Below are 14,394 nucleotides of genomic sequence, written 5' to 3'. Positions count from 1 at the left end.
GTATGCTCGCCCAAATACTGGCGGGCCAATCAAATTGTCAGGGCGGGCTTTATACGATGATGGACAGATGCTCAACAGTAACGTAATCCACCACGTCACCAAAGAGCGCTTGGGTTGAATTCGTTTACAACAACGATGGCTGCCGCTGGAGAATTGAGATGTGTAGATTCTGCTATCAGGTCTGTTCTAGAAGATATCGACAGCGAATTAATTTTAAAAGAGGAACAGAGTAACGGGATCAAGGCATTTGTTGATAAGAAAGATGTTTTTTGCCGAAGCAACTGAAATGGGCATCACGGCGATGCAACTCGGCGTGCACGACGAGGTGGATATAGCCAGCGGTCGTTGCCAGATCCTTTTTTGAAGCCCGGAATCCTGGCTGCTGAACAACAAGTGGAGGGACATGCTAGGCTCCGATGTTTTTCAAGCCAACGTAATGGGTATCGTCATGGACGAAGTTCATCTAACTTACAAATGGTAAGAGAGTCTAACTGTCTGACTTAGTAAATAACTCCCAATGTTGTGATATGAATCCCATGTTGTAAACATAGGTATACATAGGTATCATACGACATAGGTATCGTTGTACGTTCGCTAACTCAGACTTGGTACAATCATAACGTTAGTGTGATTGTAGCGAACTAGCTGTTAAAACATTCTAATGTAGGTTACTGTTTTATTTCTATCAGTGGTCAGGCTGCAAAAGGGCAGAAGGGCATTTGGGTGTTGCTTTATGTACTCAAGCACCATACCCATATTGGTAGGCTAGTCACTGTACCCCTTATAAGTGATGTATTCTTTTTAGATGTCAGTACAGTCATTAAAAAGTACTAAATGATACTACTCATAATTTCTTATTTTTACTGTTACTTATTGGTTGCTTTTTGTACTGCTATATATTCCAGGTACACCTGTGCTGACATTGACTGCTTCTGCTGATCGGGAATCCAGAGCCAGGGTTATGAAACAGCTTCAGATGGACAATCCAATAAATTTGGCCCTGAGCCCAAACAGAACAAACATCAGAGTGGGTCTGATTAAAGTACCTGGCCATACACTGGAGTGCCTACACTGGATTGTGAGGGATGTTAGTACAAAGCTTGACCCAGCAGTTAAGACGGTACTTAAATGGAGTCACTAGTTGTCTGCGGAAAGCTTTGTACTGCCATTTTGAGGAACACACCACATCGGTTGATCTAGGACATCTGTGCTGCACTCACTGCCATTCTGTTTGTTCTTGTGAACCTGAAGGTTGTGGGGAGCTAATCCCCAAATATGAACACTTTCAAGGGGAGGTTTCATCACACCACAAACACAGAATAGTCACACCTAAGGGCACACTTTTGATCAGGGAACTGTTACAAACTTACAGGAGTAGTTTACTTCAGGACCATAAAAACATACCACTTTACACAGTCGACACAGCCTGCACTGGTTTTGGAGATGAACTCATTGATCAGTTTTAGAACAGTGCACACAGATATTTGACCTGGACTTCATTATCCATAATCTCCCTACATACAAGCTGGAACATGCAAAAGAGATACTATGAATTATGCATGAGGTTTTTGATGACATCGAACAGAGTCAAACTAATTTGTTTGATGACTGTGTTGTTCAGGATGACCGTGTTCAGGTTGACATGGATTACACTGGTTACTTTGATGATGAGGATGAGGATGATAAGATACAATCATCCCCAAGTAACTTGGAATCAGGCTTGTCAATGTTGAAGATCTCGGGCTAGCTTCAAATTCAGGCTCAAATTTGTAGCTTCAGGGTCCTGTTGTTGTGCAAATGCCTTTTTTTTTTACCTCTGTTACATTAATATTTTTGAATAAAATTAAAATGGTTTATACTTCTCTACTGGTTGGTGATGTTTCTGCATTTAAAGACAAACAATAAGACATGTCAATAAAGATTTTTAATATCTACACATAATAGGTAATGTTTGAAGATATACGCTGAACTTTGAACATACAACCAATAAGAAAACACAAAAATGTTTTCAAGAATGTGGATACTACTAAACTATTATATGAAAACAATTATTTACATTGTCATTTACGAAAACAATATTTACAAATTACCATCACCATTTACATTTCACATTTACTTAATTATTTAAATAGGCACATTTTGCCAGTCCATTATTTTCTCCTGGTAATTCAGCTTTGCCAATACGTTTCTCTTGAAATTCGGGAATGCATGAGACTGCCTGCCTGGGTGATTTTTGTTGGGAAAGTTGTGTCTCCCTGAAAACGTTTACCAGTGTTAAAACGTCCTGTTCTCGGGCCACATGATGAATGCCAGCCGGCCTTGTCAGCTCCAGCTCTGTGTCCGTTTTGTCCATTAGCTCTTTGACGATGCCAATGGACCTACTGATTCTGGCTGCTGACATTTCTGACATGTTTGGTCCCAATCCTCTCATAAATGATTTGAGAAAATTGTTTAGGTGTTCCAGGTGGAGGTCAAGTGGATGGAAAATGGGTGACAACCTGAAATATAAGTGAACACATCAGTGTGAAGAATTACAGTATAGCCTAATAAGTATAACGTGCATTGACAATACATTGGAAAATACAGACTGTTAAATATGGTGACACCAGATGCAATTGCTGAGCAGGTCAGAGAAACACTGCCCACCCCCCACAGAGGTGCAGAGCACATAAGTGGGGGTTGGATAACATGCTAGTCCATTACAAAATGAAGTTTCTACATATTGACAAAGTGACAGAGGCCAACTTACACATCAGGTACAAGTTTATCCTGGTAACATTTGCTCACACTACACTGAAATTCGGGTTGGCTTCCAGAATACTAGGCATGTCAAAATATGACTAGATGATTTAATCATAGATAGATTTCACGGAAATGAGGAGTGTGGGAATGCACAGTGTTTATCACATTGGACAATAATCACGACTCACTATTAACTCATGTGAAACGTGGCAATCGAGGTTATTCTCATAGTCATATCATAAGAAGTAGAAATTTATTAACAAGCTTACCTCTGTAATGCTTCTTCGCGTTTTTGTACCGGTTGGAGTTGACGGATTGGGGCAGAACTTCTTCAGAGTCCGGGGCGTCTCTGATGCCTCAGATGAACACGGTTCTTCAGGCTGGTCTCCTTCGTCTTCTGTCCATTTTTTAAACACGGGCATGTCGCGTTCCAACCGTGTTATAAAGTTCTGACAGGACCGACAAATGCGATGCGATTTGTTTGCAGTGTTGTGGAGTTGTAATCCTAAACGGATAACTTGATCGTATATGCATTCACCTTTACTGTTTCTCTCAAAAATGAGGTTCGTGTGTTGAAGAACTCCGTGTATCCTTACATTATTTTTACAACACCTGCGAAAATCGCTCACATCTTCTAGCGTGCAGTTGAGTTCTGTTGACATCAACTATGCGTCGCTTAACATACGTCACACACTCCGTTGCTCTGATTGGTTGTAGGTCTATCCAATTGAGTGCAGAGGCATTTTTTTTTCCTGGTTCGTTTGAAACACGCCCCATAATCACAGCTCTATGGAGCAGTATCAGACTCAAATTCTGACTAGAATTGAGTATGACTACGTCAGGCTAGGAGAGAATAGCTCCTGCTCCAATATCAGAGGCTGGATGCCTCCTCGACAATGAACGGTAAGTCAGGGTTGGGATGAGTCAAAATGGGGGCAGTGGTGAACCTGTGCTTCAGTTCCGCAAAGGCTTTCTGTGCTTCAGGGGTCCAGGTAATTCTGGACTGCGCCCCTTCAGTGAGTGCAATGATAAGGGCCGCCAAGGTGCTAAAGTTGCGAATGAACCTTCTTTTTTTTTGTGATTATGAACGAATGAACCTTCTATAGAAGTTAGCGAACCCTATAAACCATTGCACCTGCTTCAGATTGTTTGGGACAGGCCACTCAGTGATAGCGCTCACCTTCTTGGAATCCATAGAAACACCATCATGACCAATACAGTGCCCCAGGAAGGTAGTCTGGGTAGTGTGGAACTCTCATTTCTCCAACTTCACATACAGGTTACTCTGAAGAAGCCGCAGTAGCACCTCTCTGACATGTAGAATGTGGTCCTGTAAGGATTCAGAAAAGATTAGGATGTCATCCAGGTAAACAAAAACAAATCGATTCAACATCTCTCTAAGGACATCATTGATAACAGCCTGGAAGACAGCAGGACTATTCGACAACCCAAAAGGCATCACCAGATACTCGTAGTGTCCACTAGGAGTATTGAATGCTGTCTTCCATTCGTCTCCCTCCCGAATACGAACCAAGTTGTAAGCATTTCTCAAATCCAACTTAGAGAATATCTTGGCTCCTCTGAGTCTATCAAAAGCTGTGGACATTAAGGGCAGTGGATACTTGTTCTTCCTTGTGATCTTGCTGAGCCCTCTGTAGTCAATACAAGGCCTCAGCCCCCCGTCTTTCTTACTAACAAAGAAGAACCCAGCTCCTGCAGGGGACGTGCTTGGTCGGATGAATCCATTGCTCAGGGCCTCTTGGATGTATTCCTCCATAGCTTTGGTTTCAGGTAATGATAGGGAGTACAACCTCCCTCTTGGGGGCATAGTGCCAGGCAGAAGCTCAATTGCACAGTCATATGAGCGATGAGGAGGCAAGGTAGAGGCCTTAGTCTTGCTGAATACCTCTCCCAGGTCATGATACCTTAACGGGAGCTTGGAAAGATCAGGAAGAGTGCATGAAGTGGTTTAAGGTGAGGACACAGATGGAGTAATCTTAGGTCCTTGACCTTTGTGAACAGCTTTAATGGTAACCGGGTCCAGGAAGCAGGAAGTCTCACAAGCAGGACCCCAGCTGAGCAGTTCACCTCTTCCCCATGAGAATTGTGGTTCATGGACTTGCAGCCAAGGATATCCTAAAATGACAGGATCATTAGGGGTCTCGATCAGAAAATTTTTTATCATCTCTGTATGGGAATCTGCCATAATCATCTTTAAAGGATTAGTACGATACTTCAACCTCCCTGACCCAATGGGGCGGCCGTCTATGGCTTGAACTTGGAGAGCAGGTTCACCCTCTTCGTATGGAATATCAAGCTGTTGGGCTAAAGTAACATCAAGGACGTTTTCTGCTGCTCCTGAATCAACAGAGGCAAGCAGTCTTACCTTCAGGCGGGAGCGTCCCAGCTGCATGGGTTCCTCCTCGTCCGTTGTTGGATGGCTCACTGGTAGGCCAGAAGGATGCTCAAAGCCAGCAGACGTTGAAAAGAAGGGTCCCCCTCGACCCCGCTCCCTACGGCGCTCTTGCATGCGTCGATTCAGACAGATGGCTGTGGAAATTAATTCCTCCAATGAATTTCCCCATTCACGGCTGGCCAACTCATCCTTGACGTCATCTGCTAGGCCGTGGTAGAAGGTGGTGAGAAGAGCTTCACCTTGCTATTGACTCTCTGTTGCCAAGGTCCGAAACTCAATGGCATAATCCGCCACCGATCGCCTTCCTTGCTTGAGGGTGATGAGACGTCGCGCAGCCTCTCTCCCGCTTACTGGATGGTCAAACACACTCTCCAGCCTTGATATGAAGGACCTGCTGTCTGAGCAGATTGCGGTTTGTTGACGCCAAATGAGAGTAGCCCATTCCAGGGCTCTTCCCACCAGAAGAGAGATAATGTATGCCACCTTAGCCCGTTCTGATTTGCCTGGAATTCAAAGACCAGGGTACACGGAGTCACAAAGCCCCGGCATGCCTCTGGCGTTCCATCAAACTTAGGCGGAGCAGGTAGACAGATCTCCCTTCCCAACGGCTGAACGGGACCTGGCTGGTTTGCCCCCCCTGATGGGGAAGGGGCTGCTGGGGTTGAAGGAGTCTGAGCCTGAGCACGTAGCTCCTGAACCCATACAAAAATGTGATATATGGCAATATATGAACATATGTCAAATAACAAGGACTTATAATTTTACTTATGGACATATGTGATTCAAATATTTGTCAAACATATATTTAACCCTTAGAACCCGATTGACGCAAAGTGCGTCAAAAAACACACCCTTTCTTCTCTGTTACATTGCTCCGGAACGGTTCATCGCAGCGAGATGAAACCTTTATTGCACGACAGAGCAGAAGTGGGGCTTTCCAACGAGACTACACACTTGTCTGTACGATCAAGTATGAAAATTAAAAAAAATCATGAAATTAAATCAAATTGCATCATATTTACAGTCTATACTTCTCTGCATTCACCTGCACACACATTACTCTAGTTTGAATTACTCGCGAACCCGTGATCGCATCGATATGGCAAGCATATCAGATGAAAGAGGGGGCACAGGGCTTTATCGATCCTTCTGGCTTATAAAATCAGACGAAGTGACTGCAAAATAATAACGTCATGTACACAAACCAACGCTGCACACTCATTACTCTCGTTTGAATTACTCGCGGACCCGTGATCGCATAGATATGCCACGCATGTCAGATGAAAGAGGAGACTCTATCATTTGATACCAAGTACATCCTTCTGGGTTATAAAACAGACGAAGTGACAGCAAAATAATAACTTCATATAGCTGGACTTACCCCACGTTTTTGTCTGTTCTTGTGGCAAAGCATGTTTATAATCCAATGCTATCATGTGTTTCTCTATGGCAAAGCATGTTCATATTCCGGTTTTGAGATCCTAGCAAATTCCTGCATGGCATCCAATTCAAGGCTCACATTGCATCCCAATTTGTTCAACAAATAAACACCTTTTTTGCCTTTACTTTGTTCATGGCAATGCAGTAAAGAGTTGAGAATTATTATGACTGCATACACACAGGCACGCAGGCTAACACGCAACCTCGGGTCAAGTCAGGTCAGATCAGTTCGTGTCACAGATATGGAGCGCAGAAAGGTCATTTTTCATCACTAAATAAAAAATGGCATTTATTTCCGTAAATCACACAGCAAATATTTCTGTAAATTGCTCAGCCCCAGAGTATCCCTCCAACATGGCAATTATATTGGCCGATTCAGGACAGTCTGCCCTACACACACATGAAATGCATGTAGAGCTGTGAGCTTGCAGTGGTGAGATACATGTCGAAATATAAGAATTTTTATAATACACTTTTTATATTTTAATTCTTTAAAAATAAAAGTAAAATCAATGCTAGTATTAATACATGAAATGATGGCAGATCTGAATAGCCTAAACTCTCCTGAAAAAAACAATATATAATATATGTGTGTGGCACTTACAATGACCAGAATAAATCCTTATGAATAAAGGTAGTGAAAATGCCCTAAAAACAGCTTAGGGTTCTAAGGGTTAAAGCTATATGTCCATACATGCATACAAAATATTTTAATTTCCCATATAAGATGCTATATATCTTCATAAACTAGATCAAATTATTTGTTTTCCAAATATATGGAGAAGTTTGTGTGAATATGTCACAGACTTATATGTAGTCTCTATGTAGGCATACATATCCATACACTAGATTTCACTACTTATTTTCTAAACATATGGAGACGTTTATGTGTGAATATGTGGCAGACATATTTGTAGTCTCCATATATGGTGGCATACATATCCATACACTAGATTACATTACTTATTTTCCAAATGGAGAACAGTGTGAATATATTTGTTTATGTCTTGGCGTCACAGGTATGGTGTCGACTATGCTGCCTTATGTGTCAATGTTTTGTGTGGAGCGCTTTGGGTTGCACTATGTGCATGAAAAATGTGAGACCAAAGCTACTTTAAATATAACGGATGCTTATCGCATACCCATCCCCCACCCTGGACTGACATTTGAACTCCAACCACGGTGACTTCAAACGTCACTTTTCTGTCCTGTCATGTATACAACTGTGTAAGCTGTACAAACTCTGCTGTCATCATATCCAAATCCAAGGTAAGAAAGCCTTTAGTAAACGGGAATTAGTTAGAAAAATATTGTTTTATAATGTAATGTTAACCAAATCCGTTTGTTAACAGTCTAACCATCATGTTAGAATTAGCTAACGTTAATGTTATCAATCGATAACGTTAGCGAGCTAATATTGATAACGTTAGCGATGTTAACTGTTAATGTTAACTTTTCCATTAACTAACTTTACCATTATGTGGAATATCTAGAATGGTAGTTAACATCATATCCAACAACAAGCCTGTCTGAGATGTCGTTATGAATATAAGTTTTAGTTTGAATGAAATATCAGGTGTGAGTAAGTTAGCTAACCTAGCTATCGTAACACCCCCAATTATCACCACATTTCAGTAGCCATAGGTGTGTAGATTTGAACAAAATCTGGTTTAGTTCTTAACGGGAGCATTTATTGCCTGAAATATCCGATTTTGTTTACCACGCTCGGAGTTATAGTGCTGGCCTGATGGGTCGCCTATTTACACCGTTTCAACGGCACATGGACGGTTAGACCGATAATTCTCGTCGTGAAATAAAAATTCCACTGGAGCTCCAAGCGGTTGTGTACACGCAGCCTTACAACACTGTTTACAGCTCTTTGAGTCACGGTAAAATGTCATTTTTGGTACATGGCTAATTTAGATACACCTATGGTGTGGGTGGTTGCGTTTCTTTAGGAGTCCGCTGTCTTGGTTTGTATAGAAATGGATATTAAAGGGAAACTTGGCAGGATTTCCCCCTCTGCTGGAGAAATTGTGCATTATGCTATTTCAAACTGGGAAAAGGTAACGATAAAGCACATGGATTTGTTTACAAGCTAGCGAACGGTTAGCATAAGTTTGGCAGAACTATGTGGATGTTACAAGGTAAGAAACACGATTTAAAACTAGTTTCTTGTTTCTCACTTCTCTTTCCGGGACGGTAGTCTCAATGTTGCAAGGTTGGTTTTCCGCCTGAGGACGCTAGGCGCAGCGGGGAAAGTCACCATTTTCACCGGAACAGGTCATTTAACCATCCAAATGATTTCTAAACGGGTTTATTACGTTGAAATAGTTGCCAAGTTCCCCTTTAAGTGACACATACACGCAAGACGGTGGAAATACGGGACCGGTGGAAATAGGGGGAGTTCCAATATAGCAGCTAACTTACATTTAAAGTGGCTGCTAATAACCATGCAGGCTAACATGAATGTTAGTAGGCCTAAATGGATCTTTAGTTTGTGAAGGGTAGTGTTAAGCCATCCTTACAACAGAAGACTTTGAGGATTTGGGAAAGATTATTGAAAGATAGTCTTTTGAGTAAAGCTTGTTTTGAGAAAGTTCGATTGTACCGTTTTCAGTCACAACTCGTAGCCTGGAAGTGAGCGGGGCATTTCAATTGTGCCGCTACAAAACGCTATTTTTATACCTCTTCTACAGTTCCAAACATCATAACACTTACGTGGTAGTGAGTGGATGGTCCCTTAAGCCAAACCGAAGTATCCCGAGGTCTTTATGTGGTCGAATAGAGAGTCCAGAATGAATTTCATCAAGCCAGTACCTTTCCGGAAATGTTTTTGATGTCAACTCAACGTATGCACCCCCAATCATCCGTAAATCGATCTAAAGTGCATTTTACTCCGGATAATTCCTTTAAGCTTACTTGTGCCAAGGTGTGTGTTTATTAAAGATGCATGTGAAGGTAGTAGTGCTTCAGTGATGGTCTTTTCATGTTCTGTGTTTTACAGCATATTCATCTTCTCTGTTCCCTGTTTGCAGGTGGTGATTTGTGAGGACTGCTGCCCTGAGAACACCGAGTGCATTCTGCATATGCCAAATCAATGTGTGCCACTTCCATAAAGGGGAAAAAAAGTTTCTACCTGGAGAGTGTACTCACTGTTTGTGTGGAAAAACTAAACTTTAATAAAAGGTTAAACAAATATTTTGTGTGTTTTCTTTGGAACATCAACAATCTTACATTTCTGATACATATATTGTGACATATTTCTATAAATGTGACATAGCAGAACATTACATATATTTACAGTGCATGAAAATGCACTGTTCTGTTATCCGAAGTCGTCTTCTTCTTCTTTATTCTTCCCACCAAATTTCTGCGTCTGATTCAGCTGTAACCGTTTAACGTAGAAACTTCGTTCAAACTTTGTAACGTAGGTCTTGAAAAGGACACGTGGGGAATGTATTTCTCACTTTTGTAAACTTTAATACTTTTTGAGATATTAATAAAAAAACAAGCTTTAGCACTATGACATCACAATGGACTAATTAACTTGATCAACACCTGTATCAACTTCCAGCTGCTCACTATTAGGACCCATCAAAGGGCCAGTTAAACTGATTGCACCTGTATCAACTGCTTTCTGCTTAACTAGGCCAACTCTCTCTGTGTCTCTCCATTCTACAAGGTTAAGGCACATTCCATCCAACTTTCTATCCATTCATTCTCTTCAAACCATTCATTCATCCACCAATTAAACTATCCATCAACATCCATTAAACAATCTGCCTATCAACATCCATTCAACTTTCTGTCTATCAACATCCATTACACTATCTACATTCAACTTTTATTACATTAATACACAGGATTAGATGTTAAAATCCCTTGTGCCAAAATCCAAGGTAAAAACACATTCAGAAGCCCCTGCTCAAGTTTAACTTTAAAAAGCACACTACCCACAAATCCGCCAACAAATGGTCACAAGCACAATGCAAATGGCCTATCCAACAGCAGTAGCCTATATAGTATGCGGCATGTCATTGGGGTTATCAAGTGGGCACCCTCATTCACCGATGTTTCGTTAAGTTAGGCCCACGACACCTCATGAAGGCTTAACAGTGAAACCAGCGTCCTGGAGACACTCCCCTCCATGCTACCACCATATTACCACATTGAAATATCCAATACTCAAAATACTCTTAACCAGCCCAGGCATGGTCTAAGTTGGCTAGGTCGGTCCGTCCCGTTGATGTGGACTGAACCATAAACCATAAAGAACCTTAGCCAAGTACCATCACCCTAGGCACAGCCCATCACAAACACAAAACAAATTAGCCAGTTAGCTTAGCCCATTATCTTAGGCCCCATCCCAAACACAAAACAAATTAGCCAGCAGTTAGCAGTTAGCTTACGCCCCATGCTGCCCCATATTACCACAACAAGCATCCAAATACCCTTAACCAACCTAGGCATGGTTTAAGTTGGCTAGGTCGGTCCGTCCCGTTGATGTGGACTGAACCATAAAGAACCTTAGCCAAGTACCATCAACCTAGGCACAGTCCATCACAAACACAAAACAAATGAGCCAGTTAGCTTACCTTAGCTTGCGCCCCAGGAAGGGTAACTTCTCCTTACCCACCACCAAAACAAATGAGCCAGTTAGCTTACCTTAGCTTGCGCCCCAGGAAGGGTAACTTCTCCTTACCCACGACCAAAACAAATGAGCCAGTTAGCTTACCTTAGCTTGCGCCCCAGGAAGGGTAACTTCTCCTTACCCACAACCATTCGCTTGCCCGTTCTGCTGCTAAGGACATGTTACTAACCACCTGCCTTAGACTTCGACCACAAATGCCCAATTCAGACAGCAAGCCAATAGCAGATCTGGCCACAAACCCACGTGCACCGATTTCAATAGGCCTTAATCGTGCACTCCAACCTCGCTTAGCTGCCTCCTCTGCTATTTCAGTATATTTAGCTCTCTTCAGCTCATTGGCCACTTCCACTCTGTCTTCCCAAGGAACAGTGAGTTCAATGAAGTAAACTATCTTCTCTGAATCCGACCATAGAATTACGTCAGGACGTAGCTTAGTACTCACTATATGTGGAGGTACCGCCATCTGCTGGCCAAGATCAACCTTCATTTCCCAGCCCGCCCCATTTTTCAACTGGCCGGTTTTACACCTGGCCTTCGCGGAACAAGGTTTATCCCCCTGACGTACAAAGTTAATTTGCCTTACCCCTTTACTAGCTGCTAATGAATTGACTTCTCTTCTTTTATCCTCTATTGCCGCTGCCACACATTTCAATACCTAGTTATGACGCCACGTATACCGCCCCTGGGTGAGACTTACCTTGCATCCTGATAGGATATGGTGGAGACTGCCCACACACGAGCAAAGTATGCATTTATCATCCTCACCAAACCATTGACTTAAATTCTTGGGAGATGGGAGCACATCATATGTAGCACCTAACATAAATCTGATCTTACTAGCTTCCATGCCCCATAGATCTTTCCATTTAATCTGTCTTTTTTCCACCCCTTCCCAGTTCACCCACTGCCCTTGTTTTGCCTGCGACACTGCCTTAGTACATCTTACAGCCTCCTCCTGTCTATGCATTTCCTCCACTACCATTTTCCTCTTTTCTCCTGCAGAAGCCTTACTCCACAAGGGTTTACTTGCACCCACCCCTAGACCCCCCCGCCCGTGCTGCACATGGCCCATTATATCTCTATGCTTCAATGCTGATTGAGCTTGCTTAACTGCCTGCTCTGGGTTCCACTTCCTCCCTGCATTAACTGAGGGTGCAACTTTCCTCACCACTGGGTCCTTGGACTGAGTAAGAGTCAATTCCAATCTAGCCTTAGCACACTTAAATTCCTCTGTCAGACTAGATATTGCCAACTCTACAATACCCTTCCCATACAAGGCTACACTGCTTAAGCAGCGTGGGACTCCGAGCCATTTTCTGACAAAGGAGTTGATCATTTTTTCCAACCTCTCTACCTTTGACAGAGGAACTTCATAAACTGTCAATGGCCACATTAGCTGAGGCAACAAACCAAACTGCAAACACCACAGCTTGAGCTTACCTGGCAGCCCCGACTTGTCAATGTTTTTGCAATACCTTGCCTAGTGACCTGTCTCAAGTCTTCAACCTGTGATTTATCACTAAGGCTTGCATCATACCACCTTCCCAGGCTCTTCACTGGTTTCTCCAGAACTGTGGGAATCACCTCCTTATTTATAGCAAACTTCTTATCTGTTACCAAGTGACTCCTAGACTTACTTGGTTTCACCTTCATTCTGGCCCATTGCAGATTACTATTTAACTTACCCAGCAACCTGTTGGTGCATGGAACGGTTGTCGTCAAGGTTGTCATGTCGTCCATGAAAGCCCGAATCGGGGGGAGGCGTGGCCCTCCCTGCAACTTCTCCCCGCCCACTACCCATTTTGAGGCCCTAATAATGACCTCCATTGCCATTGTAAAAGCAAGTGGGGAGATGGTACATCCGGCCATGATTCCTATCTCAAGTTGTTGCCAACCTGTGGTGTAATCAGCTGTAGTAAAACATAATTGAATATCCAGAAAGTATGCTTTTACTAGGCTTTTAATGCTACCTGGGATTCTGAAATAATCAAAGGCCTCCCACAACAGACTATGCGGCACAGACCCAAAAGCATTAGCCAAATCCAAGAACACAACGTGCAGGTCTCTCCTCACGCTTTGCTAATTGAATTTGGTGCCAAATCATGCTGGTATGCTCTAAGCACCCGGAGAAGCCAGGAATTCCAGCTTTTTGCACCGTGGTATCAATTAGTTTATTCCTTTCAAGGTAATTTGTCAGTCTCCGTGCCACCACACTAAAGAAAACCTTCCCTTCAACATTCAGTAGACTAATTGGCCTAAATTGATTAATCTCCACTGCGTCCTTTTCTTTGGGAATAAATATTCCCCCAGCCCTCTGCCAAGCCTTGGGAATACTCTGCTTTTTCCAAACTATCTTCATTAATTGCCATAAAAATCTTAAAACATCTGGTGCACTCTTATACAACCGGTAGGGCACTCCATTAGGTCCCGGGGCTGAAGACCCAGATAGCAAGGTGACATTGATATGATCAGAGCTCGTCTACGGAGAGCCTTGCCACTCCGTATTAAGTCCCATTGTACCGAATTTTGGTTGCAGTTCCACCAGATTTCCACTGGGGGCGATCGCCATGAGTGCAGAATGAATGGGAGTCAATGGAGCTAGACGACTAAATTTGTCTCTTTCACCTGATTGTCGTTGACAAATCTCAGATTTGATTGTAGTTTGTATAACTTCAACATGGGTTATAGGTCAAAAGTTGAATGAACGAGTACTTATGTCCTTTTGATTTCTTACAGTTTGGGTCGTTGTTGCCCATAACACGCTAGCATTGTGCTAATGAGTGACGTCATTGACACGTTTGAAAGGCTTTTTAGAACAATTAAGTGACTTTAAAAAATATAATACTCCACCAGGTGTATTTTCTTTGCCTCCCCTTTCGAATACAATATTCAAATTACTTGAAAAAAAATTATATCCCGAGAAAAGTGGATTTTGAGGGGTACAGCTCCATAGACCTCCATGCATTCTGCACTCGTGGACGAGCGCCCTCATGTGGAACCACAGAAGGAACTGCAACCAGTTCAGAAACCGGAAGTTTTCCGAGAGTGGCAGTTCTCCCCTTATTAGACATTCTCTGATATGATGTTGAATTTCCATCCAAATCATCATTTTGGTTGAGATTGAAATCTCAATGATAAATAG

The 14,394-nt window shown here is 42.5% G+C and overlaps 2 long non-coding RNA genes across 2 annotated transcripts; one reads left to right on the top strand and one right to left on the bottom strand.

Annotated features, from left to right (window-relative positions):
* Positions 1–1,862, top strand: LOC143135405 (uncharacterized). Its single transcript, XR_012988937.1, has 2 exons — positions 1–477; positions 906–1,862. It is a non-coding gene; the product is annotated as an uncharacterized LOC143135405 (long non-coding RNA).
* Positions 1,863–1,906: 44 nt separating this feature from the next.
* LOC143135406 (uncharacterized) lies at positions 1,907–3,328 on the bottom strand. The gene is made up of 2 exons (XR_012988938.1): positions 3,012–3,328; positions 1,907–2,498 (listed from the first exon to the last, which is right to left on the bottom strand). It is a non-coding gene; the product is annotated as an uncharacterized LOC143135406 (long non-coding RNA).
* Positions 3,329–14,394: the final 11,066 nt, after the last annotated feature.

Source organism: Alosa pseudoharengus, unplaced genomic scaffold (genome assembly GCF_046254945.1).
Source record: "Alosa pseudoharengus isolate Yale_2024_CS ecotype anadromous, Long Island Sound unplaced genomic scaffold, YU_APseudo_1.1 YU_APseudo_1.1_scf_2, whole genome shotgun sequence".
Taxonomy (NCBI): Eukaryota; Metazoa; Chordata; class Actinopteri; order Clupeiformes; family Clupeidae; genus Alosa; species Alosa pseudoharengus.
The sequence above is the reverse complement of the archived record's forward strand: the minus strand, read 5'-3'. Positions and strand labels throughout refer to the sequence as shown.